Below are 21873 nucleotides of genomic sequence, written 5' to 3' on the forward strand. Positions count from 1 at the left end.
AAACAATATTCATTATGCTATAGGATTAATTTTTTACACAAATTGAAGACTGGTGTTAATAGACATTGGGGTGCACCATGATGATTTTGTTTGTGTTAAAAGCCGATGGAACATTTTGGATGGATGAGTACATTCTTATCCAGTCATGTAACCAGAAGATTATATATTCTGTGGGAAAGAGGCACCTTCACATCTTATGTATATTTGATCCTAATGGCAGCCATTTGCAGACTCTGCCTCACCATAAATAATTGTTTCCATAGGGTCGAGACCCTGCAAGTTCAGCTCGTTCCCAGTGTTCCAGCTGAATGGCATCTTTGCTTACATCCTGCTTCAGGGGAAATTGCAAACTGCTTCATAAACAAAATCTCAATATTTATGCTTAAATAGTTTTTGATCAAGAGCCAGTTACACTGAAGATGCCTCAGTTCTCTCATGTTTTTCTTTCAGCAATACAAATCAAAGTGCTGGGTCTAATGATACTTTTTTTGTTCCTATGCACCCCATAAAACTGTTTATATCTTTGAAATTATTTCTCCTCTATAACCCTAATCAGCCACAATGGGATACCTGAGTATTTCAGTACAATGCAAGAAGATGGTGGTATTTAACCACCTTTCACACAAACACGCTCCAATATGATGCTCTCCAGCAACTTCATGGATTCTGGTTTGTCCGGTATTCCACAATTTTTTATGTTGTTTCCAGTTTGCATATAAATTGCAACCACAAATTCACAAATGATTTGCTTTCATGGGAACGCACAGTTCTATGTTCCCAGGAGTGCAAAATCCTTTGTCTGTAGTTGCAGTTCGTTGCAAACATGGAAGCACTGATACGAGTTCACAAAAGTTTCTTCCACTCAGAGGTAGGTCAATTCTGTGGAGCTACATTCTAGCTAGCCTCTGCATCTGAAACATAACAGACCACGTCACTCATTTATCAGGGTTTAGAACATGTAAATTAAAGATATATTTTGAGACTACATCTCTCTGAGGTTTGCAGGTGGAGCTGTATGGCAGAAATATGGCTAAAGCACAGGAAGTTATATGGCCCCTATTGATGGTCCCCTGAATCCAGCTATGAGTTAATAATGTTTCATTGTGTTCTTTTCAACATGGGACAACCCTGTTGCTGCTGCTCTGATTGCTTCTAAGTCTCACCATATTTATACTGTGGGGAATGTCTTTTAATGAAACCCACATTAAATGAGATGAGGCCAATATACAAAATAAAGCAATACCCAGGCAATAACTGAGGGAATTCATTACTTGTCAATCGCAGCAAACTGTCCTATTCAGCAAACACGTAAGCCCATGATTAAGTCCCTTTAAACAAATCAAACCCATGCTTAAGTGCCAATTAGGGATAGGCATGCATTTGATTCTGGACTAAAGGCTGTGCATCCTAGAAGGCCAGGGAAACGCGTGTTTCTTTGTCCCAGAATAAACACAGTATATGCACAGTAAAGTGCAAAAAGAGATGTCCTGTATGGGGGAAAGTTTCTCTTGTAAAATAATTTTCCCAAAATATAAAATAAACACAAGACAGCAAACTAGAGAAATACAAAATAAACAAACTACAAGGCTATTGCCTGCCTGAGTCAGACAGCCACATGGGCTATTCTATTCCATTTAAGCTCTTATGCTGTGTCACTAATCAAGTTACCAAAATGCTTATCATAACACTTCTTTTTTCCTAGGTCTTTCAAGTTAGATCAGAAAGTGCAATTGAAGCATAGACCTACTCTAGAAACCTAAGTGAAATTCCCATCTGGGCCAGCCCTCCTTGTCACAAGAGAAAGGTTCAGACTATTAAGTACAGAAGAAAAATACCTAATATGACTTGCTTTATATGATATATTCCAGTCAACTAGGTTTGAACTCCTAATCCATTGCATTCAGTGAAAAAGCTTATTCATTGCCAAACAGAACAAACAAACAAACACAAACAACCAACCAACCAAAAAAAGAAAATCACAAACACTTTTCTCTAGATAGTTTACAAGTACACAATGCATTCCTAATGAACCACTCCTAGTTTGTAGAGGCAAATAAAACTTGGAGCAAGGGTGAATTTAAGTACTATTTTTACTGTCTGAGCTGAACATGCTGCCTGGCTGTTATCTTCAAAGGTCGCCTCCTAGTGTATGAATAATAAGTCCTTAAAGCAATGTTGTCAAAATAAGAAGGAAGGGAAACCTTGCTACACACAATTATGACTTTTAAAGAAGACACTAAGGAAGAGCGAGGTTTTTAAAAGGAAATCACAAGATGTAATTGACAAGCCCTAGTTCCAAAAACAATTAGAAGCGGAAAATTTTTAGCCCAATTATGGAAACCATATAAATCCATCCCAATTAGAGGTGAGCATATACTGGAACACTGAATTCAGACACTCTCAAGTTTCAGGGGTGTTCAAAGCATGGCCCACACGTCAAATGTGCGGCTCAGGACCTTCTGTAACAGTAATATGAGGATTTCAACCCTGTAGCTAAACCAGCTCTTGTTAGCTTTCTATTTCTTTTTTTTTCTGGTGTTTCATTTGAACTCTGTATTACTTATTAACACATGCAATATTTGCATTGCCTATTAATGCATAGCTCTGGGCAATAATCATAATCTGTAATTATTTTTTCACCTGTAAAAACTGTTAAAGAAAATGAAGGCTTGAAGTCAATAAATCTACCCTTTTATTTTCTAGTCTACATGGTAGTAAAGAAGATTACAATATTAAAAAACGTATATGTAATTAGAATTCAGAGCCAATAGTTGTTAAAAAATATTTTACATTTCTTTGTGCTGTCCTGAAATCCATGGCTTCTAAAGAACATATATAGTTTGGGGGGGGAAAAAAGGGTTCTGGGGGTTTTTCACACAATTTCTGAAACAAATGTTTAAACTCTGATTCACATCAGTAGGTGTTTACTCTTAATTAGCTTAGATACTCTGTTTTCTATAACCCCTAGGAAGCCACCTTTTCTAGTAATTAATATTGCTTTAAACAACATTATCCAACTCTAAATTTCTAGTACTATTTCTTCAGTGGCATCATTCCTGGCACAGAATGATGAAGTCCTTCTCCAGAAAGAGTTTCAGAGGAGACATGCCCATAAAGAATGAAAAGGAATCATTCAAACAGATTTAATATTATGTGAAAACTTGAACATAATGTGCAGTGTTTTACATTTCATACCATTAAAAACAAGGAATTCAAATTTTAAAGTAAAACTTCGGACTCATGAAAGCTGCTGCTAGGGCAGCAGTAGAAAAGTCTTTATCCAGAAAATATGTAGAGCATAAGCTACAGTAGTTCCCGATTCTTCATTCTTCCTTTCCTCTAACCTGGAGAGATGCTTAGGGTTAGGGTGTGAGAGGATAGTTTAATATCTATGACTGTCCAGTCTTTGACCATACTGATCTCTAAATCCATGTATCACTGGCCAACAGATTAGCGAAGAGCCGATCACATATATTAGAATGAGTGTGTCTTTAAAGAGAACAGAGTAGCAGGTAGCGCATCTTCCTTTTCTTTGAATGGCTGATGTAGATGTAGAGCAACAATTTTACAGTTAAATTGTTAAGCCAATTAATTATAGGAGAAGTGGAGTGTATCGCTGTGTAGCCTATTAACATTAAGTTCAACATTTTACAAGGGGCGTTTTACAAAGGGAGTTACAAGCCTAACTCTGGTAGGCTTCTCCTCAAAGCCTAGCCATAATTACTATGTCTGTAGATACAAATTAATCTGTTAAGCATGTTTTGTTCTTCGCTTTTTTCTTTCTTGGAACTGGAATGGATGAACCACCTTCCTCCGTCATTTTGATTTGAAGACATGTTGGTCCAACAATAAAATATATACTGTACTTACCTGTGATACCTTCCCAAGATGCTGATGATCACATGATGGTTCGAGTGGTTCCAGAAGAGGTCCTTCTTGTCCTGCTTATTGACTGCTACCATTAGTTTTGCTGGCACCAGAAGATGGCATAGGTAGTCCAAACCGGAGGCTTCCTTTGGAATGGTGTCAGTTAGATTCCACACTTCTTTGCCAATATGTGGGGGTTTTCTTTTAGATACTCCTCCAGGCTCTACCCAATGCATAGATGTGGGGGGGAGACACAAAAGAAAAATGAATGAGCAACATCTCATGGCTCTTGTTGTTTTTATTCTCATCAAATAGCCTGTTCACACTGATTTCTATTGCATGTCCCAACAACTTGTGGCAGACCTTAGGTTAACCTTGAGATTGGGATGATAGAGGGAACAGTTAATCTTACATGGGCAGCTAAAACAGGGCAGGCAAGGAGGTTGCATAAACCAGACAGAATCAGAAACAATTGACTTATTAAACAAAGCAATTTCACTACTGTCTAGCTTGTAAAATATATTTGTACTATACAAGCATATTTAATAACACTTCACTCAGCTCTTCTACAGTACGTTAGACAAATAATAGCCAAGTCAGACTGTCCAGGAGGCCCTGGAAGGTGCTAATTGACAGATAACCACACAGAGTCTGGAGCAGTAAATCTTGTGGTCAAAAAGGGTAACGTGTAGCCTATCACTACAATGAAGTTAAGTTTAAAATTATATTAAGTGCTTTTGTTAGGTCCATCAGGTGAATCCCCAATGGCTTGTCAAGTACTGAATAAAGCATTATGAAACCATACCATAACCTCTTTGTTAGCCTTAAATTACAGTAGGTATAGGCATGAATGTTGGCAATGCTAAAAGTTTGCTACTGTTTGCTGCCCTCATCACTTAAACACAATGGAGATACAAAAAAAATGACAATATTTTTAGTTCTGTCTTCATTGCCCCAGTTCCTGAATTTAAGCTGTTAATATCTTATATGTTTATTCTGTTGGCTGTTATGTGATTATGAAGGAGACATTTAATAAGGTCTGACATTTTATGTTTGAAACATTAAGCTATACAAATTGGAAGCAAAATGCCTTTACTTTTTTTTTCTTCTTTTATTAGTAATTGCTCAATTTGGTTTAATGTCAGCCACTTCTTAAAGGCAGAGTATGAATACACGGAAACTCCCTTCTAAATACTGACATTTATTTTGTTATAAACATATCCACATTCATTATTCTTTAGATAATGGTGAAACTTTCCACTTTAATACTGTCCCAAAGGTAGAGGGGACAGTGGGTATTATTGGCCTTTTGGGTAGAAAAGCTTTATTATTGCTTTAAAAAAGGCAGTAGAGAAATAATGAACTCTTGCCTTTTTCTATCTTATTATCCATTTAGGACTTTATGAGAACAAACAGATTTCAAAGTAGCAGCCGTGTTAGTCTGTATTCGCAAAAAGAAAGGGAGTACTTGTGGCACCTTACAGACTAACAAATTTATTTGAGCATAAGCTTTCGTGAGCTACAGCTCACTTCATCGGATACATTCAGTGGAAAATACAGTGGGGAGATTTATATACACAGAGAACATGAAACAATGGGTGTTACCATACATACTGTAAGGAGAGCGATCACTTAAGATGAGCTAATACCAGCAGGAGAGCCGGGGGCGGGGGGGAGGGAAGAGGGAGAAAACTTTTTGTAGTGATAATCAAGGTGGGCCATTTCCAGCAGTTGACAAGAATGTCTGAGGAACAGTGGGGTGTGTGTGTGGGGGGGGAATAAACATGGGGAAATAGTTTTACTTTGTGTAATGACCCATCCACTCCCAGTCTCTATTCAAGCCTAAGTTAATTGTATCCAGTTTGCAAATTAATTCCAATTCAGCAGTCTCTCGTTGGAGTCTGTTTTTGAAGTTTTTTGTTGAAGAATTGCCACTTTTAGGTCTGTAATCGAGTGACCAGAGAGATTGAAGTGTTCTCTGACTGGTTTTTGAATGTTATAATTCTTGACATCTGATTTGTGTCCATTTATTCTTTTACGTAGAGACTGTCCAGTTTGACCAATGTACATGGTAGAGGGGCATTGCTGGCACATGATGGCATATATCACATTGGTAGATGTGCAGGTGAATGAGCCTCTGATATTGTGGCTGATGTGATTAGGTCCTATGATGGTGTCCCCTGAATAGGTATGTGGATATAGTTCGCAACAAGCTTTGTTGCAAGGATAGGTTCCTGGGTTAGTGTTTTTGTTGTGTGGTGTGTGGTTGCTGGTAAGTATTTGCTTCGGGTTGGGGGGCTGTCTGTAAGCAAGGACTGGCCTGTCTCCCAAGATCTGTGAGAGTGATGGGTCGTCCTTCAGGATAGGTTGTAGATCCTTGATGATGTGTTGGAGAGGTTTTAGTTGGGGACTGAAGGTGATGACTAGTGGTGTTCTGTTATTTTCTTTGTTGGGCCTGTCCTGTAGTTGGTGACTTCTTGGTACTCTTCTGGCTCTGTCAGTCTGTTTCTTCACTTCAGCAGGTGGGTATTGTAGTTGTAAGAATGCTTGAAAGAGATCTTGTAGGTGTTTGTCTCTGTCTTTATATATTTGTATATAAATCTCCCCACTGTATTTTCCACTGAATGCATCTGATGAAGTGAGCTGTAGCTCACGAAAGCTTATGCTCAAATAAATTTGTTAGTCTCTAAGGTGCCACAAGTACTCCTTTTCTTTTTGAGAATAAACAGATTTGCAACATGGAAGAAGCAAAACAAAAACACCCCTGCAATTTGCAAAAAGAAAGTGTTCCTAAAAGTAGGTTAAATATGTTTTTTACTGGTAAAAACATTTTCAAGTAAATGTAGTGTTTGTAAACCACACCACATTAACAGCACTGGCGGGAGATATCCACTGTTTATCATGGGGCTTGTGTAACATGAATAGTAGCAATAGGAGCTTCTCCAGCTAATCTCTGCAAATCTACCTTCCTCAGCCCTGGCCAGAAGGGACCATCTGTGGCAGTGGGCAGACTGTCTCCTTGAGTGTCCTCCTACACAGAATGTTGTAAGTGTTGTAAGGGAAATTTTAGCTCATAGTCCAAATGTTAAAGATTATGAGCAAATTTTCTACATAGAGTGAGAACAGGCAGAAGCACATTTAAATCATAGCAGTTCCACCATCTTACACCAGGACTAATTTCAGCCCTTTTAATTTTAAGAATTACAGGCCTGATTCTATAGCTGCTGTGCACACAGAACTCCCATTGAATCCAAACTGTAGAGCACATGCAGAATCAAGTCCAAAATCTGCTTTCATACTTTTGTAATTTGACATAGAACCACAGTGGCTATAATTTTCAGAGCTACTAATATACCTAGGACCTAACTGGCCTCAAAAGTGCCCAATCCAGAGCCTAACCTTCAGTTGGAATGTGCCTACCTAGATATAGTAGACTTGGCCAACGGCTTAGGGGCCCAACTAATATTTTCAAATTAGACATGGGGACATCTGGAAGTGAAGCTGTAGGTGACTGAAAAGGTATCTTCTCCCATAGGTGCTGCCACACTTGGAGTGTACTTGAGTTGGGGAGAAATTGAGTGTATCCACAGCGAAAAATCCAAGGAATTTGGGGAATGGCAAATGGATAAAATTATCTTCAAGCACATACCAACTTGGCAAGTTTTTAGCAGCAGATGAGAAAAAGAATACATTAATTTAATAGCTGACTATCTTCCCACCAGCCCACTTTCATTTGCTGTAAAGGACATGAGGACACAAAAGTTAAGCCAGAGATTTCTACAATATAGTTGTCTACTTTTTCTATAAATAACGGCTAGAAAAAGCTGGGAGCCAAAGGGCTAGACACATATCTAAGAAAATACACAACCACTGGGATGGAATTTTGAAAACTGCTTATGTTATTATTTTAATAGCTGCCATACAGAATCCACATGTTTTATGGGAAACCATATATACAGATTTTTCTGTATATATACAGATCTACAATTTTTTCATAATTCAAAACATATAGACTATTCCTATTATAGCAGAGTTTACTTGTTCTTATTACTATATTGTAGAGCTAACATCTCGTCAGGCACTTTAAATATGAGATAACATTTTCAAAACCACCTAAGTGACTTAAGAATCTAAGGCTTGGTCTAAACTACCAACTTATGTTGGTATAACTGCGTTGCTCAGGAGTGTGGAAAATCCACATCCCTTAGTGATGTAGTGATACAGACCTAACCCATCCACACCACGATAAAAAGAGACAAATGAAATGTTCCTGGCCATCGGCCTGCTCCCATTTGAAATCCATAAGGAGTTTTGCTATGGGTTTCAATGAGAATTGGGTGAGAGCATTGTGTTCAAAATTATTTTTATGTACTTCAAGATAAGATGTGAAGATTATTCAAGATGTCCTCTTTCGACAATTAGTCTCTTTCATAATGCAGGAGCAACTGCATTATACCTGTTTCCTGGTCTAAACCTATATTTTATGCAAGACAATAACTTTTAAGTAGAGTACAGGTTGTTAAAATACCTCTTATTATAGACAGCATATTCAATATGGCACAGAAATATTTGTCTACTAAAGTCATTTTTGTAATGGGCTATGTTGACTTTGTTGTTTTAAAACTAAATACCAACCATAAGGTAGTAGTGGGCTGGAACAGATGGAGAGTTCATTTCTCAACATGCATTGGAATCAAAATGCATTCTTTAAAATTCATATCCAAATGTGGATTGGGTAAATTATAAATGATAATTTTGCACAGTTATAGAGATACATCTGATATAACAAAAACTCTGATTGTGTAACACAGAAAATAAAGGAATAACTCCTGTACAACAGTGTTAGAATTAATTATTGATTATAGATGCCACCTTAAAAAATGAAAGGTAATTTGTTTTAAAAAAGGAAGTTCACAGTAGATCACCATTATTGCTGGCTATAAAAGTGAATTCTAGCTAGTGTAATCCAGTGTGAGCATCTCTACTATGTACTGTTACCATTATTTCTAGTACAGGTGTGGAACAATTATGGATAATCACTTTGTGTTGTGCATTGAACTTGTCAGAACTTCATATCAATTTACTTTATTGGTGCAGTTAGCATATTAAATCTATCCAGTGTCTGAATATCAAGCTACCGATAAGATAGAGGGGGTTGCATGAGTCCCTTGTTAACAAAGCCAGCTTTGGGGGCCATGAAGGAGAACCTCAGCTTTCACATAAATAGCTTTTTTCTTGTGAAGCCAACTTTGGGAACATTTACCTGATAGTAACTCATTTAAACAGATGGGTAGAATTGAAAGGCACAAATATTTAGACTTAGTTTCTGAAGCAGGAGGCTGGTGAAGATGGGGAACCTAAAGATCTCAAACTCACATACAACAATTGCATTTACAATGAATCTCTTAAATGTGGGTATTTCCCCAAAAATTATCTTACAAACTTTCTCCAAATTCCATAGACCAGTCCAGTGTATTGTGTTGCCATTGCCAAATAGTGTAGGAATTGGTTACTTGGGTCAAGAAATGGATGGGATGGAATTGTTTTGAAGGCCCATGCAAAATGCTGTGGTGCTCTCTGCTTGTGAACATTTTCAACGTGCTGTAAAGCTGGGCCTGAGCTATCTGTGGCTCACCCTGGCAGCTACTAAGCTATGGGCACTCCCACTATTGCCACAGCAGTTGGCATGTGCCATATGTTCTTTGCAACGGCCAGCCTTACCCCGCTGGCCCTTACCCACCAGGACTCAAGGATGAGGAGCAGAGGAGCAAAGGCTAAGCTGCTACAGCTTGGAGCGTGGGTCCTGCACACTCAACACCTCTCTCCCTGCCAGGCCAGCTCTAAGGCCAGTATTGGCAAATCTGAGGAACCAGAGGGGATCCAGACTACCACCAGAGGCACCCCACTCCAACTGAGCAACCATTCTCTACCTGAAGCCACAGCACGACCCGTTTATACCCATTGCTGCTGCTGCGAGACACAGCTGTCAGGTACGAAGCCACATAAAGAAGCCTCTATGAGGGCAGTGGAGTGGAGTAAAGGACTGAAGGAGGAGAAAGAGAATGTAATTGATGAATATTTTATTAGGGATAGACAGAAGAGTATGGAATTGATTTTGAGGGGTTAGTGTGTGTGTAAATTATGGATTGGCCTCCTCTGAGGTTGAGGTGAGGAGGCAGAGAAGTATTTAACCCAAGGAGCAGCATATTTATCACAGACTGAGGAGTTTTTGGCATCATGCCTCTGCACTGAATGCCATTCGTTGATTTTCTATTAAATCTAAGAGGAGAATGAATAAAGTGTACAGTTGTTAGTAAGGTTAAAGAAAGAGCACTTTACATGCTTATCCAACCATTGGAAACAACAATTTGCATCTGCCATCCCATTAGCAAGTTACTGCTCACAAATTTATAATTATTTATTCACTCAGCATCAAGCTGTCCTCTACAGTCCAAAATATTCTGTATTTAATGAAAATATGTAAGCTCATTTTTGGTCAAGTAGCAAAATTATATATAGCATTAAGTCTAATTTCCATGACTATTTGCATGCAGGTATGGAGGTTTGTGTATGAACTATGGACCAGGATTTCTTTGAACTCTGAAGTACTAATCTGGTAAATTAATTTTTCACTTCTAATTTTCAGTATGTTTTTATTGCATCCAGGGAAGAAAAGAGGAACCTCTTCTGTAGTTAATTTAGCACCTGTACATTCCCAGAGAAGGTAATGAAACAGTGAGTAATTCAAACTTTATAAAGGGAGTGAATTCTAATCATGTTAAGGTTATTCTTAATTAAAATGTCTATTAACTTTTTGTAGTCAGTACAATTATAGATGTATTCCTTCTTGACAAATTTATAAAAAAATTATGATTCAATACTATTTATTTTTTTAAAAAATTCCCACCTTAGAACAAGAATAGCTCATCTGTATAAAATAGCTCCAAACTAAGTGATCAATTTTAGGAAAAGTATAAGCTATTTAAAATGTTCTGGTTAAGCAACATATATTTAAGCTAACTTGATCCCTACTTCTTGGACTCATAAACACACTCATGGAGCTAAGAACTGTAGGATATAAGTCATCATCTTTTTGTCTCATTTAGCTTAACCAGTCCATGTAAATAGTTAACCCTTTTACATTTTTTTTTTTTTTTTTTTTGCTTACACAGGATATATTTTTGATCAGATTTTTTTTAATTATTCAGGCTATCCAATCATAGAATATACTGTAAGTGATTTATCAAACACATATAAATTGACCAGCACTTTTAGCAAGTGCTTTGTGGCTCGCAGGAACAGCTATGACAGCCTGACTGATTTTAGTGCAATCAGTATGTTATCTGAACAAAACATCCACTCTCACACCCACCTCTGAAATTTTAGCAGTTGAACAATGGGTAAAAACAATGACTGACCTTTTAAATGTGTTTTGCACTGACTAACGTTCACCTGAGTTTCTCATAGGAAACGCCATTTACTACACGTGTGAGGTAACTTCAAACAATCCAGCATTCTTAGAGGAGGCCCCATTGGCATAAGTGACCTTCAACCCCACTGCCCAGGCTCATAACAAAGTCTACTCATTCGTTTCATTTATTGCTTTACATTTCAGAATAATGTTCCTGCTCATCAGGAACTGAGCAACTGTCTTTTCCGAGTTTTAATATTGAGACATTCCTAACCAACCATCAAATCCTAAGCTCATGGTGATCTAATATGTGGATTATACAGAAAAATGACAGGAGTTTAAAGGCAGAGCTTGTTGGAGACCCTTGGTATTAAGGTCCAGTGTTGCTTGTTTCAATTAGTATCCTACCCAGTCTAAATATTTCCGAGACAGCTTGCTCTGGTGTCATAGAACTTTATAGACTACTGCTTTCTGACTTCAGGGAGCAACTTATTTGTAGCTCTTTCCTTTTCCTGTTTTCAACAGGAGGTGAAATGAACGAATGAGTGTTCTCTTCAATTAGAGCAGAAGAAGCAGAGCTGGTGTGAGGGAATCAGATGGGGCTTTTAACAAGGCAGAAGGACAGAATTTTGTTCCTGCTCACGAGGAGCAATAAAAGCTTCATTGCAATGCTGGACATGGAATGAAATGTCCTGGAGTCCTGTAAATATCAGGGGACTGGAAACTGATAACTAAAGTGTGTTTTTGCACAAAAATTTGACCTTCCATGAGCCAAAGAAACATCCTATTGTCAGACACTGGACTAGGACTCTTCCCTTAATGGATGAGTCACATACTACCACTTTCCCAAATTTCATTGGTTTGTATTATTAAAGTCAGTAAGAGTAGATCATGTGTAATGGAAAATGTGTGCTTCATCTCTCAATCAAGTCAATAATTAAACAAGATCAGACACCATTTGTAAGCTCTGGCGCCTGATGCCTAGTGGGTAAGGAGCTCTTTGTTCCCATCTGTTGGTGAACATGGGGAAGAACAATGACAGAGGTGCTTCATTGGCTTAAACTATTTAACTATTATTTGTATGTGTAGAGGCTTGTAGGAGCTTTGTGCTGGGAGAGAAGCTGAGCCCTGATTAGGGGTCGGGGCTTCTCTGACTAGGGGTCCTATAAAGGTAGCAGCCAGTCATCCAGCAGCACAGACAGCTGCAGCAGTACAGGAGCCAGCAAACAGAGCTGGAAACAGGGGAGTTTGAGTGGGAGTTCTGTTGGAGGAGAAGGTATTTATACAGAGGCAGCAGTGGTAGTGACCCAACAAGTGGAAGACACAATGAAGATGACTGGATGTGGAAGCTGCAGTATGTACATGATTCTGGGGGGGGTACCTGAAAAGAGTTTTGTCTGCATGAAGTGCCGTCTGATAGAGCTGATGGAAGAAAAGATCAGAGGATTGGAGATGCAGGTGGAAAGTCTGCTTGAGTTTAGATGGGGGTCAAGTGGATTATGGAGCAAAGACATGAGGCAGCTGAAGGGAAAAGCTCAGACTTGCAGATGGAAGCAGGACTGAAGAATTCTGATGGGAGACTGCTGGGTGAAGAAAATGGACAGTGGAAGCATGTGACTAGGAGAACCGGGCAGAGGAAAAGACGGGCTAGTGAACAGGTTTGCAGAGCTCAAGAACATGTTTGCAGAGTTGCACAATGAAGAAGGGGCTCAGCAGGTGGTCACTGAAGGTGGAAGGACAAGGAAGAAGAGAAGAGCGGCTAGTCCTATAGGAAAAGGGGAAGAGTCAATGGAGACTACACCAAATAGGAGCCCCAGGAGGGTACAGGATGGGTTGAAGAGGATTATAAAGGGAGAATAGGAACAGAAAGAACTTGCAGCCAGAGGGAACAGGGGATAGACTGGAGAATCAAACCGTCACCAGGAAAAGGCAGGTCTACGTGATCAGGGACTCCTTACTGAGAAGAATAAACAGGCCTGCAACCAGAATTGATCCAGAGAATAGAAGGGTGTGCTGTCTTCCAGGTGCTAAGATATGGGATGTGGGCCTGAGGTTGAAAAGGATCCTAAAGAGAGCGGGAAAGAATCCACTGATTGTCCTTCATGTGGGAACAAATGATACCGGTGGATTCACGGGTCAACGTATCAAGAGAGACTATGCCAGGCTGGGGAAGACGCTTAAGGAAATCGAGGCTCAGGTGATCTTCAGTGGTATTCTGCTTGTTCCTAGAGAAGGGCAACAAAAGTGTGACAAGATTATGACTATCAACAGATGGCTCAGGCAGTGGTGCTATAAGGAGGGTTTGGGGATGTATGGCCACTGGGAGGCATTCATGGACAGAGCACCGTTCTCTTGGGATGGACTTCACCTGAGTAAGGAGGGAAGTAGACTTCTAGGATGGAGGCTGGCACAACTGATTAAGAGAGCTTTAAATTCAGAATTTGGAGGAGATGGTTGGGAGATGTCCAGTGTGATAAAGTTCCTGCTCTATCTTGGGGGGAACCTGGGCCCGCCCTCTACTCCGGGTTCCAGCCCAGGGCACTGTGGAATGCAGCTGCCTAGAGTGCCTCCTGGAACAGCTGTGCGACAGCTACAACTCCCTGGGTTACTTCCCCATGGCCTCCTCCCAACAACACCTTCTTTATCCTCACCATAGGACCTTCCTCTTGGTGTCTGATAATGCTTGTACACCTCAGTCCTCCAACAGTCCGCATTCTCACTCTCAGCTCCTTGTGCCTCTTGCTCCCAGCTCCTCACATGCACACCACAAACTGAAGTGAGCTCCTTTTTAAAACCCAGGTGCCCTGATTAGCCTGCCTTAATTGATTCTAGCAGCTTCTTGATTGGCTGCAGGTGTTCTAGTCAGCCTGTCTTAATTGTCTCCAGAAGGTTCCTGATTGTTCTGGAACCTTCCCTGTTACCTTTCCCAGGGAAAAGGGACCTACTTAGCCTGGGGCTAATATATCTGCCTTCTATTAGTCTCCTATAGCCGGGCCCTCGAGGACCATCGGGCCCGGGGTGCTTTTGTTCGATCCCGCATCCGCCTCCTTCGGGAGATGGATTGCGGCTCCCGCTTCTTCTACGCCCTGGAGAAAAGGAGGGGGGCCAAGAAGCACATCACTTGCCTCCTCGCAGAGGACGGCACCCCCCTCACGGATCCGGTGGAGATGTGTGGGAGGGCCAGAGCCTTCTACGCAGGCCTTTTCTCCCCGGATCCGACCGATCCTAATGCTTGCAGAGTGCTCTGGGAGGAACTCCCCACGGTCAGCGTGGGCGACCGAGACCGGCTAGAGCTGTCTCTCACTCTGGCCGAGTTCTCGGAAGCCCTCCGCCGCATGCCCACCAATAAATCTCCGGGCATGGACGGGCTGACCGTGGAGTTTTACCGCGCGTTCTGGGACATCCTCGGCCCAGACCTAGTCACTGTCTGGGCTGAGTCCTTGCAGGGCGGGGTCCTCCCTCTGTCGTGCAGGCGAGCGGTGCTCGCCTTGCTGCCGAAGAAGGGGGACCTCCGCGATTTACGAAACTGGCGTCCCCTCTCACTCCTTAGCACGGATTACAAAATCGCAGCGAAAGCAATTTCGCTGCGGCTAGGGTCCGTGATGGCGGACGTGATCCACCCAGACCAGACCTATACTGTCCCAGGTCGCTGCATTTTTGACAACCTCTTTCTAGTCCGAGACCTTTTGGAGCTCGGGCGGAGAGACGGTCTGTCGTTCGCCCTCCTGTCTCTCGATCAGGAGAAGGCGTTCGATAGAGTAGATCATGGGTACCTCCTGAGCACCCTGCGAGCGTTTGGATTCGGACCTCAGTTTGTGAGTTTTCTCCGGGTGCTGTACGCCTCCGCGGAGTGTTTGGTTAGGCTCAACTGGACCCTGACCGAACCGGTCAGCTTCGGGCGAGGGGTGCGGCAGGGGTGCCCCCTCTCAGGCCAGCTGTACGCTCTGGCGATCGAGCCTTTCCTCTGTCTCCTCCGCAGGAGGTTGACGGGGTTGGTGCTGCGGGAGCCGGAGCTGCGGCTGGTCCTGTCGGCGTACGCCAATGACGTCCTCCTCGTGGTCCAGGACCCAGGCGACTTGGCGCGAGTGGAGGCATGCCAAGCCGTCTATTCAGCAGCTTCCTCCACCCGAGTCAACTGGGTCAAGAGCTCTGGCTTGGCGGTGGGGGGCTGGCGGCAGGTGAGCTCCCTCCCACCCGCGCTTCAGACCATCCGGTGGAGTGCCGGCCCTCTGCTCTATCTTGGCGTTTACCTTTCTGCCACGCACCCTTCTCCGCCGGAGAACTGGCAAAATTTGGAAGGCGGCGTGATTGAGCGGATCAGGAAATGGACGAGACTACTCCGATGTCTCTCCCTTCGGGGGAGAGCACTGGTGCTTAACCAACTAGTCCTGTCCACGCTCTGGTACCGGCTCAACACCCTAGCCCCGGCCCCGGGTTTCCTGTCCCACCTCCGGAGATTGATTCTGGAGTTCTTCTGGTCAGGATTGCACTGGGCCCCTGTTGGAGTTCTTCATTTGCCCCTGAAGGAAGGAGGGCAGGGCCTGAAGTGTCTGTACACTCAGGTCCGCGTTTTCCGCCTCCAGGCCCTGCAGAGGCTCCTTTATAGTGCAGGTAGTTCGACGTGGAGCATATTGGCGCATGCCTTCCTACGCCGCTTCCATGGGCTCCGATATGACCGGCAGCTCTTTTATCTTTGTCCGAGAGGTTTTCCGCGAGACCTCTCCGGGCTGCCGGATTTCTACCAGGACCTCCTCCGGACCTGGAAACTGTTTTCAACCACCAGGTCCGTGGTGGCCATCGTGGGGGCAGATCTCCTCACGGAGCCCCTGCTACACAACCCCCAACTTCGTGTGCAGGCGGCGGAGTCCCGCACGGTGCGCCAGAGGTTGGTCCTGGCGGGAGTTACGAGGGTCGGGGACCTCCTGGACTACGACCGGGGAGACTGGCTGGATCCCCCGACGCTCGCTCGACGCATGGGGCTCTCCAGCCTTCGCACCCCCCGGCGCGTGCTTCAGGAGGTGGAGGCCGCTTTGACCCCCGCCGCTCGGGCTTATGTTAGCCGAGCCTTGCGCGAGGGCGCACCCCGCCCATCCTCTACCCCAGGCCCGCCGGACCTTTCCATCGGGCCCCTACCCTGCCGATCCCAACACACCCCTCATCCTTTCACTGCAAGCCGGCTGCATGAACTGCAACCGGTCGGTTTTCAAGTTGCACCACGGCAATATTTATATACACTCACGCTTCATACCCTTCACGCCCGCACCCTGGTGTCCCGCCCCGATACAAAGTGGCGAGATCTCCTACCACCTTTGGAGGGTGAGCAACCTCGGTGGGCCAGCCTGTACTCCACCTTGGTCCCGAGGCCCGTCGGGGACATCAGTTGGCGGCTCCTTCACGGGGCTGTGAGCACGGGCGTGTTTTTGACATGGTTTACTTCCATCCCGGATACTTGTCCTTTTTGTAATGTGAGGGAAACCCTGGCGCATGTCTATTTAGAGTGTGCCAGATTGCAGCCCCTTTTTCGGCTCCTCACAAATCTTCTATTGCGCTTCTGGCTTCATTTTTCTCCCCACCTCTTCATCTACACACTCCCCATCCGTGGCCCCACCAAGTCGCGGGATCTCCTGGTTAACCTCCTCCTAGCTTTGGCTAAAACAGCCATTTATAAGACCAGAGAGCGGAGGTTGGCTCATGAGGCGTCCTGCGATTGTAGGGCCGTTTTCCGATCCTCAGTACATTCACGCATCCGGGCGGAGTTCCTCTGGGCGGCGTCCACCGACTCCCTTGACACCTTCGAGGAGCGGTGGGCGCTGTCTGGGGTTCTCTGCTCGGTGACCCCGTCCGGTTCCCTCCGCCTGACCCTCTGATTGAGGGATGGAGCGAGGGACGCCAGCCACAGCCGTTAGCTGCTGTGAATACCATCATTATTGTCATCTAGGAGGGGTCTTATAATACATGGGTGTACCCCCCTCCCTCCCAACCACCCACCCCGCAGCCGTGCCCATCTTGTCGGGCACTCTCAGGAGAGGGAGGGTCGGTGACCCTGGGCACGGCACTAGGTAACTCGAGGGGGTGGAAGACCACGAGTGTCGAGGAAGCCCCCCCGCTCTAGGCCACCAGGTAACTCAGGAGGGTGGAAGACCACGAGTGTCGAGGAAGCCCCCCCGCTCTGGGCCTGGGCTAGCCTGAACACCTCTCCCTCCTGAAAGCTGTTGTGTTATACCTTCTGATTGCGTTGTTTTGTTGCTAAGTTTTTCTTTATCTTTTTGTAATCTCTGTACCTGTTACAAATAAACTTCTTTTCTGTTTCAAAAAAAAAAAAAAAAAAAAAAAAAAACCTTCCCTGTTACCTTTCCCAGGGAAAAGGGACCTACTTAGCCTGGGGCTAATATATCTGCCTTCTATTACTCTCCTATAGCCGGGCCCTCGAGGACCATCGGGCCCGGGGTGCTTTTGTTCGATCCCGCATCCGCCTCCTTCGGGAGATGGATTGCGGCTCCCGCTTCTTCTACGCCCTGGAGAAAAGGAGGGGGGCCAAGAAGCACATCACTTGCCTCCTCGCAGAGGACGGCACCCCCCTCACGGATCCGGTGGAGATGTGTGGGAGGGCCAGAGCCTTCTACGCAGGCCTTTTCTCCCCGGATCCGACCGATCCCGACGCTTGCGGGGTGCTCTGGGAGGAACTCCCCACGGTCAGCGTGGGCGACCGAGACCGGCTAGAGTTGCCTCTCACCCTGGCCGAGTTCTCGGAAGCCCTCCGCCGCATGCCCACCAATAAATCTCCGGGCATGGACGGGCTGACCGTGGAGTTTTATCGCGCGTTCTGGGACATCCTTGGCCCAGACCTAGTCACTGTCTGGGCTGAGTCCTTGCAGGGCGGGGTCCTCCCTCTGTCGTGCAGGCGAGCGGTGCTCGCCTTGCTGCCGAAGAAGGGGGACCTCCGCGATTTACGAAACTGGCGTCCCCTCTCACTCCTTAGCACGGATTACAAAATCGTAGCGAAAGCAATTTCGCTGCGGCTAGGGTCCGTGATGGCGGACGTGATCCACCCAGACCAGACCTATACTGTCCCGGGTCGCAGCATTTTTGACAACCTCTTTCTAGTCCGAGACCTTTTGGAACTCGGGCGGAGAGACGGTCTGTCGTTCGCCCTCCTGTCTCTCGATCAGGAGAAGGCGTTCGATAGAGTAGATCATGGGTACCTCCTGAGCACCCTGCGGGCGTTTGGATTCGGACCTCAGTTTGTGAGTTTTCTCCGGGTGCTGTACGCCTCCGCGGAGTGTTTGGTTAGGCTCAACTGGACCCTGACCGAACCGGTCAGCTTCGGGCGAGGGGTGCGGCAGGGGTGCCCCCTCTCAGGCCAGCTGTACGCTCTGGCGATCGAGCCTTTCCTCTGTCTCCTCCGCAGGAGGTTGACGGGGTTGGTGCTGCGGGAGCCGGAGCTGCGGCTGGTCCTGTCGGCGTACGCCGATGACGTCCTCCTCGTGGTCCAGGACCCGGGCGACTTGGCGCGAGTGGAGGCCTGCCAAGCCATCTATTCAGCAGCCTCCTCCGCCCGAGTCAACTGGGTCAAGAGCTCTGGCTTGGCGGTGGGGGGCTGGCGGCAGGTAAGCTCCCTCCCACCCGCGCTTCAGACCATCCGGTGGAGTGCCGGCCCTCTGCTCTATCTCGGCGTTTACCTTTCTGCCACGCACCCTTCTCCGCCGGAGAACTGGCAAAATTTGGAAGGCGGCGTGATTGAGCGGATCAGGAAATGGACGAGGCTACTCCGATGTCTCTCCCTTCGGGGGAGAGCACTGGTGCTTAACCAACTAGTCCTGTCCACGCTCTGGTACCGGCTCAACACCCTAGCCCCGGCCCCGGGTTTCCTGTCCCACCTCCGGAGATTGATTCTGGAGTTCTTTTGGTCAGGATTGCACTGGGCCCCTGTTGGAGTTCTTCATTTGCCCCTGAAGGAAGGAGGGCAGGGCCTGAAGTGTCTGTACACTCAGGTCCGCGTTTTCCGCCTCCAGGCCCTGCAGAGGCTCCTTTATAGTGCAGGTAGTTCGACGTGGAGCATATTGGCGCATGCCTTCCTACGCCACTTCCATGGGCTCCGATATGACCGGCAGCTCTTTTATCTTTGTCCGAGAGGTTTTCCGCGAGACCTCTCCGGGCTGCCGGATTTCTACCAGGACCTCCTCCGGACCTGGAAACTGTTTTCAACCACCAGGTCCGTGGCGGCCATCGTGGGGGCAGATCTCCTCACGGAGCCCCTGCTACACAACCCCCAACTTCGTGTGCAGGCGGCGGAGTCCCGCACGGTGCGCCAGAGGTTGGTCCTGGCGGGAGTTACGAGGGTCGGGGACCTCCTGGACTACGACCGGGGAGACTGGCTGGATCCCCTGACGCTCGCTCGACGCATGGGGCTCTCCAGCCTTCGCACCCCCCGGCGCGTGCTTCAGGAGGTGGAGGCCGCTTTGACCCCCGCCGCTCGGGCTTATGTCAGCCGAGCCTTGCGCGAGGGCGCACCCCGCCCATCCTTTACCCCAGGCCCGCCGGACCTTTCCATCGGGCCCCTACCCTGCCGATCCCAACACACCCCTCATCCTTTCACTGCAAGCAGGCTGCATGAATTGCAGCCAGTTGGTTTTCAAGTTGCACCACGGCAATATTTATATACACTCACGCTTCATACCCTTCACGCCCGCACCCTGGTGTCCCGCCCCGATACAAAGTGGCGAGATCTCCTACCACCTTTGGAGGGTGAGCAACCTCGGTGGGCCAGCCTGTACTCCACCTTGGTCCTGAGGCCCGTCGGGGACATCAGTTGGCGGCTCCTTCACGGGGCTGTGAGCACGGGCGTGTTTTTGACACGTTTTACCTCCATCCCGGATACTTGTCCTTTTTGTAATGTGAGGGAAACCCTGGCGCATGTCTATTTAGAGTGTGCCAGATTGCAGCCCCTTTTTCGGCTCCTCACAAATCTTCTATTGCGCTTCTGGCTTCATTTTTCTCCCCACCTCTTTATCTATACATTCCCCATCCGTGGCCCCACCAAATCGCGGGATCTCCTGGTTAACCTCCTCCTAGCTTTGGCTAAAACAGCCATTTATAAGACCAGAGAGCGGAGGTTGGCTCATGAGGCGTCCTGCGATTGTAGGGCCGTTTTCCGATCCTCAGTACATTCACGCATCCGGGCGGAGTTCCTCTGGGCGGCGTCCACCGACTCCCTTGACACCTTCGAAGAGCGGTGGGCGCTGTCCGGGGTTCTCTGCTCGGTGACCCCGTCCGGTTCCCTCCGTCTGACCCTCTGATTGAGGGACGGAGCGAGAGACGCCAGCCACAGCCGTTAGCTGCTGTGAATACCATCATTATTGTCATCTAGGAGGGGTCTTATAATACATGGGTGTACCCCCCTCCCTCCCAACCACCCACCCCGCAGCCGTGCCCATCTTGTCGGGCACTCTCAGGAGAGGGAGGGTCGGTGACCCTGGGCACGGCACTAGGTAACTCGAGGGGGTGGAAGACCACGAGTGTCGAGGAAGCCCCCCCGCTCTAGGCCACCAGGTAACTCAGGAGGGTGGAAGACCACGAGTGTCGAGGAAGCCCCCCCGCTCTGGGCCTGGGCTAGCCTGAACACCTCTCCCTCCTGAAAGCTGTTGTGTTATACCTTCTGATTGCGTTGTTTTGTTGCTAAGTTTTTCTTTATCTTTTTGTAATCTCTGTACCTGTTACAAATAAACTTCTTTTCTGTTTCAAAAAAAAAAAAAAAAAAAAAACACCTTCCCTGTTAAAAAAAAAAAAAAAAAAAAACCTTCCCTGTTACCTTTCCCAGGGAAAAGGGACCTACTTAGCCTGGGGCTAATATATCTGCCTTCTATTACTCTCCTATAGCCGGGCCCTCGAGGACCATCGGGCCCGGGGTGCTTTTGTTCGATCCCGCATCCGCCTCCTTCGGGAGATGGATTGCGGCTCCCGCTTCTTCTACGCCCTGGAGAAAAGGAGGGGGGCCAAGAAGCACATCACTTGCCTCCTCGCAGAGGACGGCACCCCCCTCACGGATCCGGTGGAGATGTGTGGGAGGGCCAGAGCCTTCTACGCAGGCCTTTTCTCCCCGGATCCGACCGATCCTAATGCTTGCAGAGTGCTCTGGGACGAACTCCCGACGGTCAGCGTGGGCGACCGAGACCGGCTAGAGCTGTCTCTCACTCTGGCCGAGTTCTCGGAAGCCCTCCGCCGCATGCCCACCAATAAATCTCCGGGCATGGACGGGCTGACCGTGGAGTTCTACCGCGCATTCTGGGACTTCCTCGGCCCAGACTTAGTTACCGTCTGGGCCGAGTCTTTGCAGAGCGGGGTCCTCCCTCTTTCGTGCAGGCGAGCCGTGCTCGCCTTATTGCCAAAGAAGGGGGACCTCCGCGATTTATGAAATTGGCGTCCCGTCTCGCTCCTCAGCACGGACTACAAGGTCTTAGCGAAAGCCATCTCGCTGCGGCTAGGGTCCGTGCTGGCGGACGTGATCCACCCAGACCAGACCTACACCATCCCGGGCCGCACCATCTTCGACAACCTGTATCTGGTCCGGGACCTTTTGGAACTCGGGTGTAGGGACG

General features: G+C 46.5%; 1 long non-coding RNA gene across 1 annotated transcript in view; it reads right to left on the reverse strand.

Annotated features, from left to right (window-relative positions):
• Nucleotides 1-3314: 3314 nt before the first annotated feature.
• LOC122464998 overlaps nucleotides 3315-21873 on the reverse strand; it is a 44083-nt gene continuing 25524 nt past the window's right edge. The window contains exons 2-3 of the long non-coding RNA XR_006289490.1: nucleotides 3871-4090; nucleotides 3315-3344 (exon numbers count right to left, since the gene is read on the reverse strand). This is a non-coding gene — a long non-coding RNA (uncharacterized LOC122464998). The remainder of the gene's footprint in view (nucleotides 3345-3870; nucleotides 4091-21873) is intronic.

Source organism: Chelonia mydas, chromosome 3 (genome assembly GCF_015237465.2).
Source record: "Chelonia mydas isolate rCheMyd1 chromosome 3, rCheMyd1.pri.v2, whole genome shotgun sequence".
Lineage (NCBI taxonomy): Eukaryota > Metazoa > Chordata > Testudines > Cheloniidae > Chelonia > Chelonia mydas.